Consider the following 20,142-nt stretch of genomic DNA (forward strand, 5'->3'; position numbering starts at 1 on the left):
GTCATCTGTCCATGGTTTAGGACTGTGGTATTGTTTTTGCAATGTTTTTATATTTTTAGAAATGTTATAAGGTCTGAATAGGTTTAGACTTAGGTTTAACACATAGTTTGTATTGTGTGTAATGTATATAGGGGTGGTAATATGGTTCGATAGGTGTAGGATTTAGGTTTAGGACTTAGGGTTGTATACTTTAGGGTTTTAAGCCTAAGCGACATTAGTAACATTTGTCTCATGATGACGACAACCAAACCCTGTAAACAGGTGGATGAAAATCACATCTCAACACAAAACTTTGCAAAGGCGAATGATCAACCCACGTCGAAAATCATATCCTGGCAGAATTGACGACAAACTCATGTCGACAACCATGTGCTAAACCACATCAACCATAGACATTACTTGAACAACCTGAATCATAAAAAACACTGTCCAAACTGACGACACTGAATTGAATGTTGATGATGACACTGAACACTGACGATGAACCTATGCAACTGATCTAACGAGATCCTCCTGGATCAAGCTGACTTAATTATATTATTAACCTATTTTTTAATGTTTCCTAAGTCTAAACGTAGGAAGACTAGTTAATTAATTCAAGGTGAAAATCATCTAAAAAGTCACACGGATCGACTTTGATATGATCCTGGCCCTTGATTAAGTTTTAATCTTGGTCGTTGGTGCTCCAACTGAGGATTATAAGAAGAACTCAATGGGCTCTTGGAGAGGACACACAAGAGAGTTCAATTTCCTTGGCAGATCTATTTCTAGAGAGCAACAACAATTGCCATAGAGCCAAATATCGAAGCAGAGAAAGTGAGGGGCAGGGACAGTGAGGGTAGAGGAAGTTTTCCAATTCCAGCGAGTACATTTGTAGAGAGGTCGAGATTTCTCGAGGAGGCTGCGTAGAGACTCAAGAAGGCAATTCGATTTGTTGAAGAGGGTAGACATTTTTAGTTCTAGAGGCCGAGAAGGATTCCTCGAGTGTGAGAGAGATGTTTTTTTAGCCAACAACATGAAGAATGACTAGACTAGTAGTCAGTTTGGGCAACAGTTGCAACAGAAAACACTAGATTGACGCAGAGCCTCCACATGCACAATTGGAAAACTTGATTTTCAGAAGTAGTTCAGTGCTAGAATTTGCCCAAAGTGAGGGTAATTTCCCTCTATTATTTTTGCCAATATTTTTCTCTATAGGATAGCCAGATTTTAGGATCCAGATTAGTGTACTTAGAATTTCTCACTGCTGCATAATATAAAACTCTTAGTTGGTGCACTGGTCTTACAAGGTTGGGTTTTTCTGGGGACAATTGTTCGAAAATAACAGTGTTATTTTATGTGTGTGTGTGCTATTATTTTCTCAGTTTATAATGCTATTTAATTTCCATAGTTTTAATTGTGAAGGTTGCAGTGTAATGAATTTGATATTTGTTGTAGAAAATAAATTGTTAAATTAATTAACAATTAGAAGAATTAATTCCAATTGCTGCAATAGGATTTCAGTATTGAAATTTCCACACCTATAGTTTGGGTAGATTTTGTAGCTCTCATTTGATCTAGAGAGCCCTTCACATATATAAGTAACACCGTGATAAATGCATGCTCGTTATCAAGGCATGGTGAGCTCAAGGAGTGAGTAAGACCATGAACTAGGAGAAAGAACTAAGAGAGACTTAAGTGAGAGACAGGAAGGGACCAAAAAGGAAGTAGAGGAGTGAGAGGATAAGAGATAGAAAGTAGGGGCTACAATTAAAACTGGGGGAGGAGAGGCTTTGAGGGATGAAGGAAAGAACTAGAAAACTGAGAGTGAGCTAAGATGATAGTTGGGGGGTGGGGATCTGAATAGTACATGACCTAGGGAGGTGCAAAAATAGATAGAAATTCCAGAATAATACATGTCCATAAGCACATCAAACAAAGTTTGATTGCTCCATATAATTTCATAATTAAAATTTGAGTGAAATGTGAGAGAGAGAAATTTGTATCCCACATATGTACTGAATCCATTATGCCAAATTGAATTTTGAGAGCCTCATGAAATGATAATAGGGCATGGAGAGGGAGGCCAAGATAGGGTTATCCTGTAACTAAAACTTTGTATTAGTGTAAACCATGGATTTTCCAGATACCTAATAACATTTATGCATTAAATTTGTACCATGTCCCAAGCCAACTGGTGTCGAACAATGTTGAGTAGTCATTTTATATCATGTTTCAAGGTGGTGAAACATTTAATACACTTGGGGGTGGGGAGTGGTCTTGCCACATCCTATCTCATAATTTTAGGGTGGGATGGCATCAAGGCAACCACTCCCCAACCTATCCCTCATTTGTTACCCCATTCGGGGGACTCAACAAGAGGTCATTTAATATATACCTCTGGTTTTCCAAGTCAATCATTAGCTTCGAATCCCATACGCTTTTGATTTTTTTAAACATTTTTTGTTAAAATTTATATTTAGTAACAACCACATGGTAAAATGCTATGCTTTATTATTATTGTTTTCCATTGAAATTATTGATTCATAAATAAAGTTACTCTAGCCCCACACATCCTTGGTAACCTTAATAGGCTCCATTAGAATAACCCCAAGCCTAGCAAAAATCAATTTCAGGTTCCTCTAATTCTTTGACTATCTTTTCTTTATTCGAAGACCAATTCCCATTGCCAACACTAATAATATGGACCACATGTGCTAGAGTATAATCCAAACCTTGGAAGATAATTTTTCTTCTTGATAACCAAAGACCCTATATCACATAGCAAGTAAGGACCCTAAAAACTTTAATCGACTTATTAGCAATTTAATTGAATAAAATAAATCTAATATCCAGTACATTATTGTCATTTTTCGTCTCCCATGTAACTTGTAGAATTTTTAACCATACACCGAGTCTACAAAATGAACAACAAACAAATAGATGATCCATAGCGTCCTCATCAAATTTGCATAAAATAAACCTTCTTGCATATTCCTATTTTGGCAATTATCCCATATTAGAATTTTATTGACTACAAGCCCACTAAAGAAACTTTTTTCCCTTTAAAGGACATTATGAATTCCAAACTATGGACCACAATGAAGACCTCTCTTCCATTATTTCCTTGCAACCTAAATTTGTAGTATATTCTCATGCTTCCCCCCTCCTTTTTTTACCACATAATAATATATTCCTAATTTAAGAGTTTTATAGCAATGGATGTAAGGCTTCTCACATATGGGTTCCACTCTTTAAATTTTTCCTCATGCAGATTTAATTTTTCTACCATTCATGAGACCACATGTTCTTGATATCATTTGATGTTGAATCTTCCAAGAAAAAAATTCCTAGAAGGTGAAGGTCTCTCGACAACTGTTTAGACAATCTAAAGTTTCCTTTGCATCCAATGCAAGGTTCCTCCCATAAGCTTTTTAAATTTACTCACCTAAGCGTCCATGGTGACCATTTCCCTAATAATGGAAAAAATTTCACTAAATCTTTCCAAAATATAGACTGAACACTTGCATTATTCCTCTCTTGTTTGAACCACTCTATTATATAATTTCCTCTCAATTATTTGAATTTCATGACCTTACCCCACAAACTTCATTATAGAAAAGTCTCCATAGAGTTTTTGCAATAAGAGTCTACTTAAATAAATGTACAAATTTTAGTCCCCAACCTCTTACCTCTTTCAAGTTTTTCACTTTATTCCATTTTATTTTTAAAATTCCTTATTTTTCTGTCTTTCCAATCCACAAAAGAAACTGATAGGGATGCTTCTAGGTTAACAGGGGTTTAAAGGGTTATCGGGATTTGTTTTAGACAAAAAGAAGCCCGGGAGCCCGAAAAAGGGTTTATGAGGGGTTTTGAGACAAAACAGGGATAAAAGGGTTTAAAAGGAAATAAGGGGAATTTATGGGAAAGGAGGAAATGGAGGTGGCGGGAGCTATAAGGGAATAATGCAAATGAAGGAGAAGGAATCAAATAAACTGCTGCTAGCCCCTCCTTTTCAAAAAACACCACAGCCAAGCTGTCCTTGACCCTCATAAATGCTCAAACATGTAGCAGAGCTAACATTTGGATCCTTATGGGAATGAGATCCTCCCTGTGAGGTCTCAAGAACCTGTAGATCAATGCCTTTCTAGCTAAAAACAAATTAACCAAAATTCCTAGTGTTCCATTGGGCATGGAGTCTACTTTGCCTGCACAAAACTGATAAAACACAATATTTACAACCTTTAAGGCCAAAGACCTTAAACAACATAAACTTTCAAAAACCGCCCATTGACTGGGCCATCAAAAACTGTCTCTCCTCCCATACTTTTCAGTATGAAGGTGTTGTTCCCTTGAATTTGTGAAATGATGAAAGGCCCTGTCCAGAAAGCATCAAATTTCCCATGATTGCCTTTCTTCTCCTTTAGTGCATCCCATTTCAAGACCAAGTCACCAATCTAAAAATTATCTATTTTTTCCTTTTTGTCAAAGGCTTCCTTGATCCTTGTCTGATGTGCTGCAACTTTTTCAACCAGCTGTTCTCTAATCTGATGTATTTCTGCCAAATCAGTGATTCTTCATCCTGCTCTGTTTGAAGGAATTTTGCCACAGGGAGAGTTAGTTGAATGGGAAATACAACATCAGTGCCATATACCAACTTGAAAGGAGAATTCCCTGTGGATTTCTTAATGGTCACTCTGTCAGCCCATAGTGCATACTTGAGCTTTGAATCCCAATTCTTCTTATTGTCCTCTAACAGTTTTTTAATTCCTTATCAAACTTTTATTAGAGGATTCTGCCAGACCATTTCCTTGAGGATAATATGAGGTGGAATGAACAAGTTTAATATCCATTGAACCACACATCTCCACCAATTCTTTTTCCCTGAAGGCTGCTGCATTATCTGTGATTAATTTATGTGGACAACCAAATCTGCTGAAGATATTCTCTGTCAAAAACTTCATGACCACATTATGATCAACCTTCCTTGTAGGGACTGCTTCAATCCACTTAGTGAAATAATCAGTGGCTACTAATATCCACTTGTGCTGGCCACTGGAATGTGGATTGATTTCACCAATAAAATCCAAGCCCCACTGCTGAAAAGGCCCTTTTGCTTGAATTGGTTTTAGGGGTAGGGATTTCAACTGCTGCTTTCCTTCAAATCTTTGGCACCTGTCACAAGATTTAACAAAAACAAACACATCATAAAATAAAGTGGGCCAATAGTACCCAGCTCTCAGGATTTTATGGGCTGTGGTTTTCCAATAATGGTGCCCTCCACACATGTTGTTATGAAATTGCTGCATAACTTATTTTGAATTTTTTTTGTCCAGACACCTTAAAAATACTTTAGATGGATCCCTCCAGTAGAGCAGATTTTCCATATTGCAAAATTTTGCTGCTCTAAGTTTTAAAGTTCTAGCTTGAATTTGAGTAAATCCTAAAGGGATCTCTAGCTTCAACAAGAAATTATTATTTTAGCATACCAATTACATGAAGCTAGATTCTTGGCCACCGACTGCTTTCGGTCTGGTTCAGCTGCTTCCTCTCCTTCTGCCTGACCATTTTCTGCCATTGTGCATAGGAAATCAATATCTAAAGACCTGCAATTTTCTTCAGCCAATAACTTGGTAAGACCCTGACCTCTGACCAGCTTGGTGGGCTTCAGCTCCATGTTAAATTCTATCATCTTTGCAATCCATTTTGCCCTTCTTCCATCAGCATAAGGTTGTGTTAAGACATCTTTTATTGCAGCATAGGGTACATATGCAACTATCTTTGAATGTAAGATATAAACTCTGAAAGCCTTTAAGGATTTAATAAGAGCATATGCCTATTTTTCTATAATATCATACCTTAGTTCAGCATCCCTCAAGTTCTTGCTGAAAAATGCCACTGGATGTTCTGAACCTTCTTCATCTTGCTGCAATAGTGTCTTCAGAGGCAAAAGAAAATATGTGGAACTCCTTATTGTAGTCTGGGCTGCTTAGTGTGGGAGCTTCCATAATAGCTTTTTTGATGGAATCAAATGATTTTCTTGCTGCATCAGTCCATCTTACCTCTGACCCTTTCTTCAACATGGAGGTCACGTGCTTAACCAATTCTGCAAAATTTGGAATAAACCTCCTTACAAAATTTATTTTACCCAGAAAGGACTGGATATCCTTCTTTGATCTTGGGACAGACAAAGACTGTATTGCTTTGACTCTTTCTGGGTCAATCTGAACACCTGCAATAGACACAATATGTCCTAACAGCTTGCCTTCATTTAAAGCAAATTGAAATTTTTTGGGATTGACTAATATTCCAAACCTCCTACACTTCAAGAACACTTTTTTTAAATGCTACAAATGATTTTGATGGCTACTGGAGTAAACTATTATATCATCAAGGTAGATAAGCACAAATTTGTCCTTCTCTCCCACAAATGCTATATCCATAGCTCTCTGAAAGGTGGCTCCAACATTCATCAATCCAAATGGCATTTTGGCATACATAAAAGTGCCACAAGGAGTGGTGAATGCAGTCTTTTCTTGATCATCTGGGTGCACAACAATCTGATTAAAGCCTAAAAAATCATCCAAGAATGACATCACTTTAGCTCCTGAGACCTTTTGCAGCAAATACTCCATGTTGGGCAGAGGATAGTTGTCTTTCTTGGAGAATTTGTTTAAATTTATGAAATCAACACACAGTCTGATTTCTCCACTCTTCTTCCTCACCACCACCAAATTGGTTACCAATTTTGAATACCTGAGAGGGACAATGATCTTGGCAGCCAGCAACTTTTTAATTTCTTTTTCAATCAGTGGAAGAAGCATAGGATTTATTGGTCGCAGCTTTTGTTTGAAAGGAATAGTGTCTTTTTCCAGAGGGATTTTATGTTGAATTATATTCTTATCATAAGTTTTCAGGTCACTATACTCCCAGGAAACACATCTGCAAACTGCCTTATTAAATTACAGTATTCATCACTTTGATCAGCTGACAAATGAGTGGACAAATTTACATATTTAGGCTGACCTGGACTTCCTATATCATGCTTACAAACTGTAGACTGGTCTTCTTCTTTTTGGGCAGCCTTGTAAGGCACATCATTCTGGTCAAACAGTATTTCAAGAGGAATTAGAGCCTTAGGAATATGGTTACTAGGAAGCTGGACTATGCTGTCTTTACCAATCTTATTTCTAAGCTGGGACTAGGGGTTTTCTAATAAGACATTATTTTCTTGGTCTATTTGCATTTCAGAGAACTCATCAATGACTTGAAGGAACCTATTTATCTCATCATCATCATCATCAAAAACTTTCCAATGGTTGACATTATCAGGCAAGGATGGTCTATACTTCATTTGGACTTCATAAACTAATCTGGGAGGCATGGGAGGTATAAATAGACTAGTAGAAATAGCAAGGGAATCAACAAGCTGATTTTGGGCTCTAGGAATGTATGAAATACAAAAATGATCAAAAGAGTCTCCGATTCTCCATACCTCATCTCTATATGCTTTCAACCTTGGGTGCTTTGCTTGAAATGTTTTATTTACTTGCTGAATGATCAGATCAGCATCTCCAAATACCTTCAGATTCTTAATTCCTCTGTCTTTTGCTGCATTAAGGCCCAATAACAGTGCTTCATATTCTACTATATTGTTTTTCACTTGAAAAACCAGCTTAAAAGACAGTTGAATGCTTTCTTTCTTTGGAGATACTAGCACCACCCTTGCTCCTGCAGTTTCCCTGGAACATGCTCCATCAAAGAACATATCCCAAATCTGACTTCCTTGCTCTTTCTCGGCCTGAACTATTTGTTTTCTGAGCTGCATTATGGCCTTATGAGACTCTTCTATTTGGAGAATACATGCTCCAAAATCAATGTCCGCTACATATATGGGATGATTTGTAGGATTCTTCTCATCACTCATAATGTATGCCAACTGTGCTTCTTTATACAATCTCCTGCTTTCTCCTCCAAACACTCGGATAGTTGCATAAGATAGATCATTTTGTAATGTCCCACCTAGTCTCTTAATCCACCCTCTGGACAGCAGCATGCCAAACTTAGGAGGGACATCTGCTACCACAATATCCATCACCATACTCTTCATGGGCAGCGGAGTTAAGGTAATGGCCAGATCTTTAATCAATCTGAGACATTTCACCTTCCTTGAATCAAAAGAAAATAAATCATGATAGGGTCTAGTGATATCAAGGCCTAACTCTTCCATGACAGCTTTAGGCATTAAATTGTGGCTGGCCCCTGTGTCTAGCAGGCAGTTGTGGAGGATTTTGTCATGAATGGTCAATGAGACATAAAAATATGGAGAATTATTATCAGCAGGTTCAATCATAGGGTTGAGCACAATGGCAGGCTTGTCATCTTGCAAATTAATAGAGTCAGTGGAGGTTTGTTTGGTTTCTAGCTCAAGGGCTTCAAGGATAGGCTTCCTAAATACTTCACTCTTCACCAACTCAACCAGAGGCACAGATATTTTCAATTTCTGAACTTTTGACTCAAAGCTGAAAGAAGAAGATGACTTATCATAACTTTTTACCTCTTGAACTGGAGCTTTGAGGATGACTGGATCAGCTGCTGGTCTTCTCTGCTTGATATTCTGTGGTTCTGTTTGGACAACAGCTCTTTGGGCAGAGTTTTCTTTGAAATTCTTTGCATTTGATCTCATGTTATATCTCTGCTGCTGCTTAGATTGTAGGACAGCTTCTCTATCCCATTCTTGATTGTCTTGTTCCTGCAGCAATGGTTTTTTATACTCAGCCAATGTCAAAATGCAGCGTTGCCTTTATCCTCCATGCAGTGAATTTCATCCTCATCTTCCTCAAAATGTTCTTCCTCCATGACTACATTCTGAAAAGAAGCTTTAAATTTCTTATCTTCTTTTGATTCTTCACCCCTCTGCATAATTTGTAACTGGTCATTTTCTCTTCTGAATGGATTGGGGTTTCTTGGAGAAAATGTGTTTTGCTGCCTTGTTTTCCCTGAATTCTACTCAACCTTTAGCTTAGAAATTTCAACAGCCAATGACTCTACCATCTTAGTCATTTTGTCCAATTTAGGCTCTGAAGAAGAAGTAGAAGAAGTAGATGCTTGATTTCTCTATCTTCTCTTGTCAGCTTGGTTTTTGAGCTTTTCTGCAGCCATGATATTAGACTCCACTTCTAAGGTTGCATCCTGCATGTCTGCCAGTGTAGCACATCTCCTTTCTCTCAATAACAAGCAAAAATTAGATTCAAAAGCATTAGCATAAGTGAGTTTGGCAGAGGTGGGGGTAGGTTTTACCTCAGCTGGTATCTTACTATACATACGATTGAATATTTTATTAAAATTAGGTAGAGATTCACCATTTTCCCTCTTCAAGTTATCAAACTCAGTATGATAATACAACAAGTCTTTTTTATCTCCTCATTGCTTCAAAAATACATCATCTAATGCTTCAATATCTGTTATTGATCTCTGGGGTAATTATCTAAACCACTTCCTAGCCTATCCATCAAGGCTTTGGACAAAAACTCTCATCCACACATCATTTTCACTTATATCTAAATTATCATCATAAATATAAAAAGCTTCAAGGTGTTCTTCTGCTGTTACTCCCTTTGTACCAGTGAATTTAGGCATATATTCTTGATATTCTCCCACATGCATAGGATTTAAAGGCACAGGAAACACCAATGGTCCATATCTGGCAGCTACAATCCTTTCTATCCTCGTAGGTGCTTGCTATCTTGCCATGATTGGAATATTTGGAAGAATATTAGTAGATTGAATGGTAGGGAGTAATGCGATGGATGGCAGAGATAAAGGGATGTTTTGGACTAAATGGGAAGCTTTCTTTGGACTGAGATTCAAAGGGGAACTAATTGCACAAGGGGCTGAACTAATCTCTGAAGGTTTTTCCTTATTATCAGTGCTGTGTTGTAAATTTTCAGCAATAACTTTATCTTTCAGGGATAAATAAAATTTCTTAGGCTTACTTGATCTTGATGCCCCTTTCTGTAATGCTTTCTTCGATTTGACAGTTTTCTCAGGGTCAGGCAATGATTCTGCTGGAGATTTCTGAGGATTTATTCAAGTGTGTCTCACAAACTGAGCCAGAACTTCAATGTGGAGTCGCCAAATGATGGTCTTCCTCCAATGGAGTCGCCAGATAGATGATTACAACCAAAAACTGTGTTCAAACCTTGTCTATCATCAAAGCTTGAAGCTGTGTCATTTTCCCAGGGAAGCTGAGCTTCAATTCTCCTCTCCCCGCCAACGGCGCCAATTAATGTTATCATCCCAAGAAACTCTCCTAGGTTGTATCTCAGAGATGCTCGGGAACATTACAAACTCAACAAAATGTTTGAAAAATGGTGGATGAATGAAAGAAATGTTGCATATTCAAGCCAGATAACCACTTCTACTATGCTTGACCCTAGACATGGGTGAACAACCCCAGACTACAAGGCTTTTAACCACCAACTACTCACAGTTTTAAATGTGATGAGGGAGAAGACTGACCACACCAGCAGATGCACAGGACCCTGTGATGGCCGACTGCAACCAGTTAAAAGGTCTGTAAATCTGTTTTCTAACACACGGACAGGATGACAACTCTCTGCAATAAAACAACAGAAACCTGCAAACAAATTCAATGATTAATGCTAAATCCTAACACAGAGGTGGGATGACAACCCCTCTAATGCTAACATTAACAACACATGAATAAATGCAAGATAGCCACAACCTAGAACAAGAAGAAGAAGTGGACAGTGAGAAATTAACAGCAAAAGAAGCTTGCATTAGCTTAAAATGAAGACCAGATGCTGTAGGTATCATAGCAGTTACAATCTCCAGAAGTTTAACCTTACAGCAAAATAACACTCATCAACTTGATTACATTGTTTTTCTGGGTATATATGGAGGTTGAATACAAAATTGCTTTGCAGACCCATGCGTGGAGGGGTCATAACTGACCACCAACCGCATTTACAGTTAGATATGGGTCCTCTGCTACAATCTGAATGTTTTAATGGATAGAATGACATTTATTGGTACTTAGATGTCCTTCCTCAACAGGTGAAATATTAACTGCATGACTTTCAATAATTGCTATAGTCATTGAACTGCTTGAGGATCATTCTTCTTTTCCTTGGCCGTGTTGTCTCTTTAACTGTGGTTGCTGAGAATTCAATGCACAGTGTACTGGATGATCTCTTCCTTCTTCGCGCGCATGGACAGATCAAACACACAGAAGATGCATGGCAAATGAATGAGGGTTGGGCGCGAATATCAACCGTTGGATGAAAAAATAGACGACAAAGATCGGATCTAGGGGGCTTATCGGGCGCAATCAGGAATGGAGGGATGAGGGCCGTTGGATCGTGGGTGGTAGAGCCAATGGCTGACAGGAGCGGGAGGTGCATGACAACTAACGGGCGGGGAACCGTACCAGAAGGGAGGTAAGTGGTTTCCTCGCACCGCTTTTCGGGAATGGCGGTTTACATACCGGCGGGTGTGATTCGGTTAAATTGCGACATGTGGCAGGCGGGAAACCACTTCCCGCAGGTTATCGGCCGTGCAGGTTATGCGAGCGGGGGAAGCGTATGGCGTTGGATCAGCAGGTGGAGGATCGGATGGCGTATAATTAAAGCATGAGTTTTGGTTGATGTGACAGGTGATGTGATAGGTAAGGGGCCCGCCAATAGGTTATTTCTTTGTATGGGTGCGGCTATAATGTATTAAGTCGTTAGTGCCGACTAATAAACAAATAAAGGTTTATGCGGGGTTTAAACGAATCTTAAACAAAAAATGCCTATAAGCCGTGAATAAGGTTTATCGGGGGTTTATAGGTTCACGGGGGTTTAAAGGGTTATCGAGATTTGTTTTAGACAAAAAGAAGCTCGAGAGCTCGAAAAAGGGTTTATGAGGGGTTTTGAGACAAAACAGGGATAAAAGGGTTTAAAAGGAAATAAGGGGAATTTATGGGAAAGGAGGAAACAGAGGTGGCGAGAGCTATAAGGGAATAATGCAAATGAAGAAGAAGGAATCAAATAAACTGCTGCTAGCCCCTCCTTTTCAAAAAACACCACAGCCAAGCTGTCCTTGACCCTCATAAATGCTCAAACATGTAGCAGAGATAACAAGTCTTATATGGATTGAATAAGAATTTAGAGAATGAATACACTTTATTTTTTTTCCAAATCAATGTGAGAATCTTATAGTTCAAAATTTAGGATGAAGGGCTGGTAATGGTGAGTAGGTGAGGATATGGAATGTTTCTATGCTCTAATGTGGTGAGAGATTAATATTTCCTATTAATATGACTTGAGTTCAAATAGGAAAGGGTATTTTTGACATTAAACTAGATGGGAGCCCAATATGGAGTAGACCTATGGACTTAATATTGGAAATAAGCTCAAGAATTGAAATTGATTGGAGATCATGCAATGTTGTGGGGATCTGATATAAGAAAATTAAAAAGGGGTCATGTAAGAGTTAGGGATGAAAATGATACAATATCTTGGGCATACAATAAATCTAGTGGTATTAATACTTCACAATTTTGTAATTTGTCTATGTGTGATTTGAATCCATAAGAGAACAACTAGTGGTGGGAGAAGATATGGAAATTGTTAAGTTCAATTCATAAAAAAAATTCATGACTTCAAAGAAGATTATGATATGCATGTGTGGTCAACTCCATTATTGCAGAAATAATGCTGCAACTCCTGGGGCTCCCTACTTTACTTTTATCAACCCGGTAGTTCGTAACAAACTTGGAAGCGATGGTGCTATATGCACAAGTACTAGCTCTTATTGCAGGCTGTCACTTGATCAGTTGGCACAAGTTCGCTAGGAGCTTAAGCCAACTTCTATGAGTTCTTAGAAGAAGCTTTTAAATGTGATGGAATAAAGCTAACTCGAAAGAGACTATTCTACTTGCAGAAAGAGAATGAAAACTGAAATGAAACGCAGACCCTAGCAAACCCTAGTTTACCCACTAATCCTACTTTTGCAAGAAAAGAGATGGAAACTACTGAAATGGGTGCAATTGACTATTAGAAAGGTAAAATGCATGTATTCAAGCTACTTCGGAATAGAAATGAGAAGAAATCATCTTTTTGTACTTTTGAGCATTTTTATGTGGAATTATTATGCTTGTGTTTTAACTAGTTGTGACTATGCAGAGGTTTGGTGGCGAAGGGAGATGGAGTTGGCTTTTGCAGGAGGTGACGAAGGTGTGGAGAGGTATTAAGAAGTCCCTAGTACCCTTCTGGAGACTTCCATTGTGATCAACTTTGAAAAATCATTCGCATGAACTTCTATAGGAGGCTGCAGGGGATCTACAGGAGGTTCTACAGGAGGATCTACAGGAGGAGGCCGAAAGTGGTTTTGGGATTTTTGAAGGTGGAAAAATGATGGAAAAAGGGAAATGAAGGCTGGATGGAGGTGTTGAGGGGTCTAGGAGTTTGTCAATGAAGATCAGAAATGAAGGAGATGGTTGGATTTGTTCAAAGGTCAAGAAATCAACTTTGTGGAAGAATGCAGAAATTAGGGCAGATTGGCGAAGTATGGCGAATGAGTGGGGAAATAGTGAGAGATGAACTAGTATAGGCTGTGTTATGGAGGAATGATAAGCTGGAATGTTCTACAAGTGAGTTGCACACTTACTTTTCAAAATTGACCCAAGCAAGAACCGAAAAACAGAGTTTTGCCTATTTTAACCTAAAATCTGACCTAAAACCAGAGAAATGTTGAACATAACTTTATGGATAGAAATTTATGCGAGAAAGCCATGGTAAATGAACAAGAAAGGATCTAAGCATGTGAATCCAACTGATATCAACTTCTCCAACTCAAAATCTCACACTAGCAATTGCATTGGGAAAGAAAAAACAATGTTTTTGGTGGCAACAATAGTGCCTTGATCTCAAATCATGGTCTGAAGAAGGGAGAAAGGAGATCAAGGCCTATTTGGTAGCATTTTTGGATCTTTTTCTTTTAATTCAAAAAACTATCTAATCAACCTGAAGCAAGAACAACTATTCTAACCATCAAAAGCAACCTAATTAAAAAAGCAAGATTTAACCTAAACAACAGAAATTATCTCATGAATGCAAGAAAAAGCATATAAATACATAAAGGGGGTGCTGGGAATCTTGGGTTGGGCCCTAGCCCAAGAGATTTATCCCTCTAGGAAATATCAACACTGGTTCAAAACTTGATTCATCTTCATTTATCAAAAAGTAGCAGTTACATCACAAAACTATCTTCAAAAAGAGCTCGAAAATGAGCTGAGTACAAAGCTGCACAAAAGTGCGAAAATCTAATATGAAATAGATAACCTACTGAGACTTGAAGCCTTCTTATTTACACAAGTGGGGACTCCCAACAATCCTCCTAAACTTAAGGAACTCGGCTGCCTAAAACTGAAGATAACAACAACTTTACTAGACTTGCTCGGCTGCCCCTTGGAATCATCATTGTGGGCCTTTGTACTCCGAGCTGCTGATGGAGAACTTGAGGAAGGGGTCATTAATGAAGGAGACATCCCTCCTATAAGTCCTCATCCCTGTTTCCTCGAGTTTGGCTGCCAATTTTCTCATAAATACCTGGTCTTTGTCCAAAAATGTCCAAAAATCTGCAATAAACACTCATTAGACTATGTGGCAAAGTGACTATCCCCATTCACTCTATTGACATCAATATATTCAAAACATGCACAAAACTATGGAGAATGGTGGATTAAATGAAAATAATAGGCAGAATGAGCCCATATAGTTACCCATTTCTGGGGCTAATCATCACCCCCTGCTGAATGGGTTGCTCATCCTCTAAGCAACCCATCCAGTTCTTCATCTTTAATAGCTTTAACAGCTTCCCTGACATCCCAAGCTTCTAATGTGATGTCTTCTTCTCTGTCATGGAAACATACTTTTTTGTCCACTTCCTCCCATTGTTTATGTTCTTCCTCCTTTTAACCCCTTCCAACAGTCCTAGTAGTAGTGGAGGACTGTATTTAAGACCAATCTAGTTGGCTTTCAAGTTTTGCATTGATTGTTTATATAGGGGCACTCTCCTCATAGCTTCTCTAATTCTGGTTGGGGAGTGATACTCCCAAATCTTCAGGCTATGGGACAATGTATTCCACCTTCTCATGTAAGCATGAAGGCAATCATCACCAAATAATCTCTCCATATCTTCAAAATGGGCGATATCCTGTGCTTGCTTGTCAACATAATCAGGAAGAACTTGAGGATTGGCTGTTAGGTGTTGGTGGGCATAAATGAGAGCTAATGGTTCTGCTGGTTTTGCCCTTATCATGAGGGGTTCACTTAGCTCCTTGGCCATAATCTTCTGAATTTCCACTGCTCTCTTTTCTTCATGGCTCAACCAAGAAGCCATAGCCATGCATTGTAAGTCTCCTAATGCAGTGTTTGGATCCCATAGATTCATGTTAGGAAGTGCCATGTTGTGTAGATAAAATTCTTCTAGCTTGGCTTTATCTTCGGCTGAACTACTATCGCATAAATGCATAAACTAGACATAATTTTGGAATGAGATTGTGCCCCTTTGGGCCAATGTTTTAATTTGGAATTTGAGCCACTGGTCTTTGAGATACAGTGCAAAGGATATACCTGGTTGTCTGCACTACAAGGCCTCCATTGCCCAACTAGCCATGCAGGCCATCTGGGCTTCCTTTTCCTGCAACTGTTGTTTCAAAATCTACACTTCAGTTACTGTCTGAGATTCTTTTTCTTGTTACTATTTCATTAGAATTTCCACATCAATCTATGGCTCTTCCTCTTGCTGTTGTTTCTCTGCTGCTTCATTATCTGCTACGGGACCTTCTTGCTGCTGCTGTCCTTCCAAAATTGGCAACTTGTCTCCCCCTTGAGGTTCCCGGTCCTATAACTACTTTTTCAGCAGTTCATTTTCTTCCCATAGTTAGGCTCTTCTAATGCTCTCTATGTGCCTTACCATCCCTAACTCCCTTCTCAACTCTCTCAACTTATCTTCCATGTGCCCTATATCTTCAACTCCTTTATATTTAGCGATCTACATCCAAGTGTGGGTTCTGAGCCTCTCTTTTTCTAATTCAAATAAAATAGGCACAACGAATTTTTGTGGGATGATCTTCCCACCTTCTATAAGATTGTAATAGGAACCTAAATTAGGCTGAGGGCTTGGCTTAGGTATTTCTTTTTCCTTTCCTTCCTCCTGTGACTGTTCTTCTGCCTACTTTTCCAATTTCTCAGTTTCTTTAAGTTTGGCCAGTGTCTCCTATAGAGATGTTTGAGCTTCCTGTAGGACTTCTTTGGAGTCCATCAATTTGATTCTTTCCTTCGAGGTGGAGGTTTTGGGACTCCCTCTCTCATAGGTGATAGAGATCTTGGAGGGGGATTCCTCCTTCTTCTTAGTAGGTGCATCCTCAATGATAATTGGTTCTTTTGATGGTGGCTGGGGCTTGCCCACCTTAATCCTGGTGCTCCTCCTGGCTTTGAAATACATAGATGTTTGCCTTTTTCTTTTTCCCTTTTGTTTTGTTGGAGTTCTTAATGCAGCAAGCATAGCTACTGCTTCCCTTGCCAGTGTTTCAGGGGATGTTTCTTCCTGCTATTCTTCTCCTTCATCTCTTGCATTTTTTCTTGTCTCTTCTATTTTTGCTTTTGCCTCTGCTGCCTCTGGTGGTGTTTTCTCCTTTTCTTTCTGTTTCTCCTCTGGTTTTCCTTTTGTTTGAATATCTTGTGCCTCCTCAGGAATTTCCTTCTCTGTTTCCTCTTTCTGCTCCTCCTCTTCACTGCCAGATGGGCTAATGTCCTCAGTCAAAGCTTTGATGTCATCTTCTCTAGACATATTCCTGAAAATTTCCCAAGCTATGGGGATGGTGTATGTGTGCAGGGCATCTTCTACCAATAGTTTAATGAGGCCATGGTGGGCCAACTAGTCTGGAACCCCTACATTTAACTTGGTGCCACATTCTATCAAAGACTAGAGGAGGAAATATGGGAGACTGAGTTTCCTAGCTGCAGGTAGGTCCATCCCATATCTTAATTCATGCAATAATCTGAAGTGATAACCATAAACGATACTGAACCTCCCTTCAAAAGTGATGTATTTCATGATTTGGTAGCTGACTTCACTCCATGGAGGAGGTAAGCTTGTCCTTCTGACCCCATTCTTATCCTCTATAGGATGTTCATCAGGCTGAAAGAATGTCTTTTTAGCAACCTGTCCCAATGGTTTTTCCTCTTTGCTCCAAGGGAGCCCAAGTGGAAGACCTGTGATTCTGCTAATAAAATCTGGTGTAAGCTCTAGGGTCAGACCCCTGAAACTGACTATAGCATGTGTTTTCGAATGGGGTCTTAAGGACATCAAAAATTCTTCAGTCACCTCCTCATCATGTCCATGGATTCTCTCAAAGAAAGACATCCAGTTTTCCCTGGTGAAGAGGGCCACCACTTCGGGGTGCTCATGCAATTTGTTGGAGTTCAAAGGCTCCTTTCTCATAAAACCTCCTGGCATGGTGTTTAGTGGTTTCTGAGAATGCTCAAGTGAGGAGGAAGGAAAAACCAAAAACAGAGGGATAGTTGAGTTTTGTCTTTTTTTGACCAGAGAGGGAATTTTCCCGTGTGCTTCTTCTTCACAACATCAATTTGCAATTTATCCCCTTTTTCAACCTATTTTTAACCTGAATTTGATTCTCAGTTTTTGGAAAAGATCAATTTTTTGACATAACAGAGAATGAATAACACAGGGTTTTTTCTTCAGAGAGTAGACAGACTTGCAAATTCGGTTTTTTCACAGGTTGGTTTCTATGGTTGCATCCCTTTTTTTCTTTACAGAAGAATGTTAGGAAGAAGAAGACAGACTTTGAAAGCAGAGAAGAAAACAGGGAAACTGTGTAGAACTCATAAAAATATAGCCAGGCTTTTAAGCTTCACTTTATTTTTTTAACCCAATACTGTGTTTTCAATCCACCACCTTATATAAATATATCATATGCAGAGCGGTTTCCCGAGCCTACCTCTTTTCAAGCTCGAAATTGAAAAAAATCTCGGATTTTCCTTCTGCAGAGTTGCTCTCTGCCCTTCCTGTAGAAAACATCCTATAGACGATGTTCTGGCTCCTATAGAGAGTAGTAGTGCTCCTGTAGAGCCCGATAGGCAAAAGGGTTTTGCAAGTTTGGCAAAAACTGGCAGAAAACGACTGGTTTGTTGTTCTGAAGGTGGGAGGTGAGTACTACAGTTGAGAACTTCATAAATGAAAATGAAACAAAGGGTGGTGGAGGCTTAGACCGCATTGTACTTAACTGTTGGCGTAATCTGCGGTGAGGAGGTGAGGTGGCCAGATGGGTACGTTATCCCCATCTGAACCATTGGTCCTATGCAAGTGTCATTATGGTTCTTCACGTTGTCTGACCGCCATCACCTCCCTCAGTCCCATTATACACGGCCACCACTACTGGTTATGAGCTCTTTCTTCCCGAGTTGATGGGCCACACATGCTTACTGTGTATCTGATCTGTGGTTTGAATTTGGATGAGGTTCATTTGAACTCCACGAGGGTGTGTGAACTAAACTAGGGTGGCCAGTTAGCTGGCATGTTACCGGGAAAAGTGTCTATTTAGAACTGCTCTATCCCACTAAAGTGTGACAACTGCCTTAGAAACAAACAGAGAAAACTACTTTTGTATTTCCTTTATGAATTAAAGATAGAGGGGGATAGAAAGAACCGACCTGTGTCTTGCGCCAATCCTTTGATCCAATCCCTCTCTTCTTTGACAGCTTCCAGCTACCTGCTCCCTTACTTGCCCAGCTTCATCAAGTTCCTGTAAGATCACAGAAGAAGAAAACTACACAAAGACATGGATCTATATTCATAAACAGCTTAGGATCAGATTTAAGCTAAACATACAAATGTAACAAGCATCAATGATACACAAGCATGTAGGAAAAACTAAAATAGTTTTATTGATATAACAAGAAGATCCAGGAGGAGTTACAACTGATGATTCTTGACCCAGCATCAACCTCCCAGCAAAGAAGCCCCTCTTCACCTCCAACAAAGCATAAATCACCCAATACTCTGATATCTATCTCAAAACCAACAGCAATTCCTTGCAATGTACAAAATTCCAGCCTCATGGATCTCTGGGATGAGGGATCCATATATAGATGTATGCAAGGAGGATGAGTCAGCCTGTGATTTGATTAGTGTCTTCTCTCTGTCAGTTCTTGCTTCCACTTGGAGACTGAAAGCCTCTTACTCATCCTTGGTCGAATTCAGTGAGGCAAGTGTCATAGGAGAAGATTCTGGAAGCTTCCATTGTCTTTCCACCTCGCGGAATGACACTGCCATTTGTCATTTCTCACTCAACGCACCCTGATAGTGCATTTAGGTGCGTTGCAACGCACCCAGCTAGTGTATTTAGGTGCTATGCAACGCAGCTAGCCAGTGGAGCAGCTGAAATGATCCTGTTTTGACTTATTCTGAGCAATTTCTGGTGGAGAACTTCTGGGAGAAGCTGTAATTTGTTGACCTTGTTCCTTTAAGGGTTGGAACAACACTTTTAGGGACTTAGGAGCCCTTGGTTTATGGGCATTTCATGCTTGGAGCTGCAAGGCACAAAAATGTCTATAACAGTTGCCCCCTAAAGTATGAGGCCGTTAATCGGGTGAAATGCTTTATTATGAGGATCCGAAGTTCTTTCAATGCTCGGAGGAGACCTGTAATAAGATACAATACAATACATTATCTTCATACTGTTTTTCATGATCTAGCTGAGGCAGGCATTCTCATGCTCAGCTTTATAAATTCATTTTCATGTACATAGGACAGACAATCGTCTGAGTGTAGACTGATGATTTTGATAGAGCCATCATCCTTTTGGTAGGATGATTATCTGTGCTGCAGTGCTGTACATTTTAATGTCTTTATTTTCCTGAATATATATCGCAGCCCAGATGGATGAAACTAGATCCGGGGTCTTCAATCTCGTCCGATCTTCACTCGAAGTACAAGTCGATCCATGTGAGAAATGTTTTGAAGTCGAACATGGAAAGACATCGCTTGATTACCAGTCAATGATGTAAACTGTTAACAAGAACGAGAGGAATCACCGATAATGATAATGACCCTCAAGGTACTACAGTACAA

This window comes from Pinus tabuliformis, chromosome 5_1, assembly GCF_031772625.1.
Source record: "Pinus tabuliformis cultivar Carrire ecotype Pingquan chromosome 5_1, CPIR1, whole genome shotgun sequence".
Lineage (NCBI taxonomy): Eukaryota > Viridiplantae > Streptophyta > Pinopsida > Pinales > Pinaceae > Pinus > Pinus tabuliformis.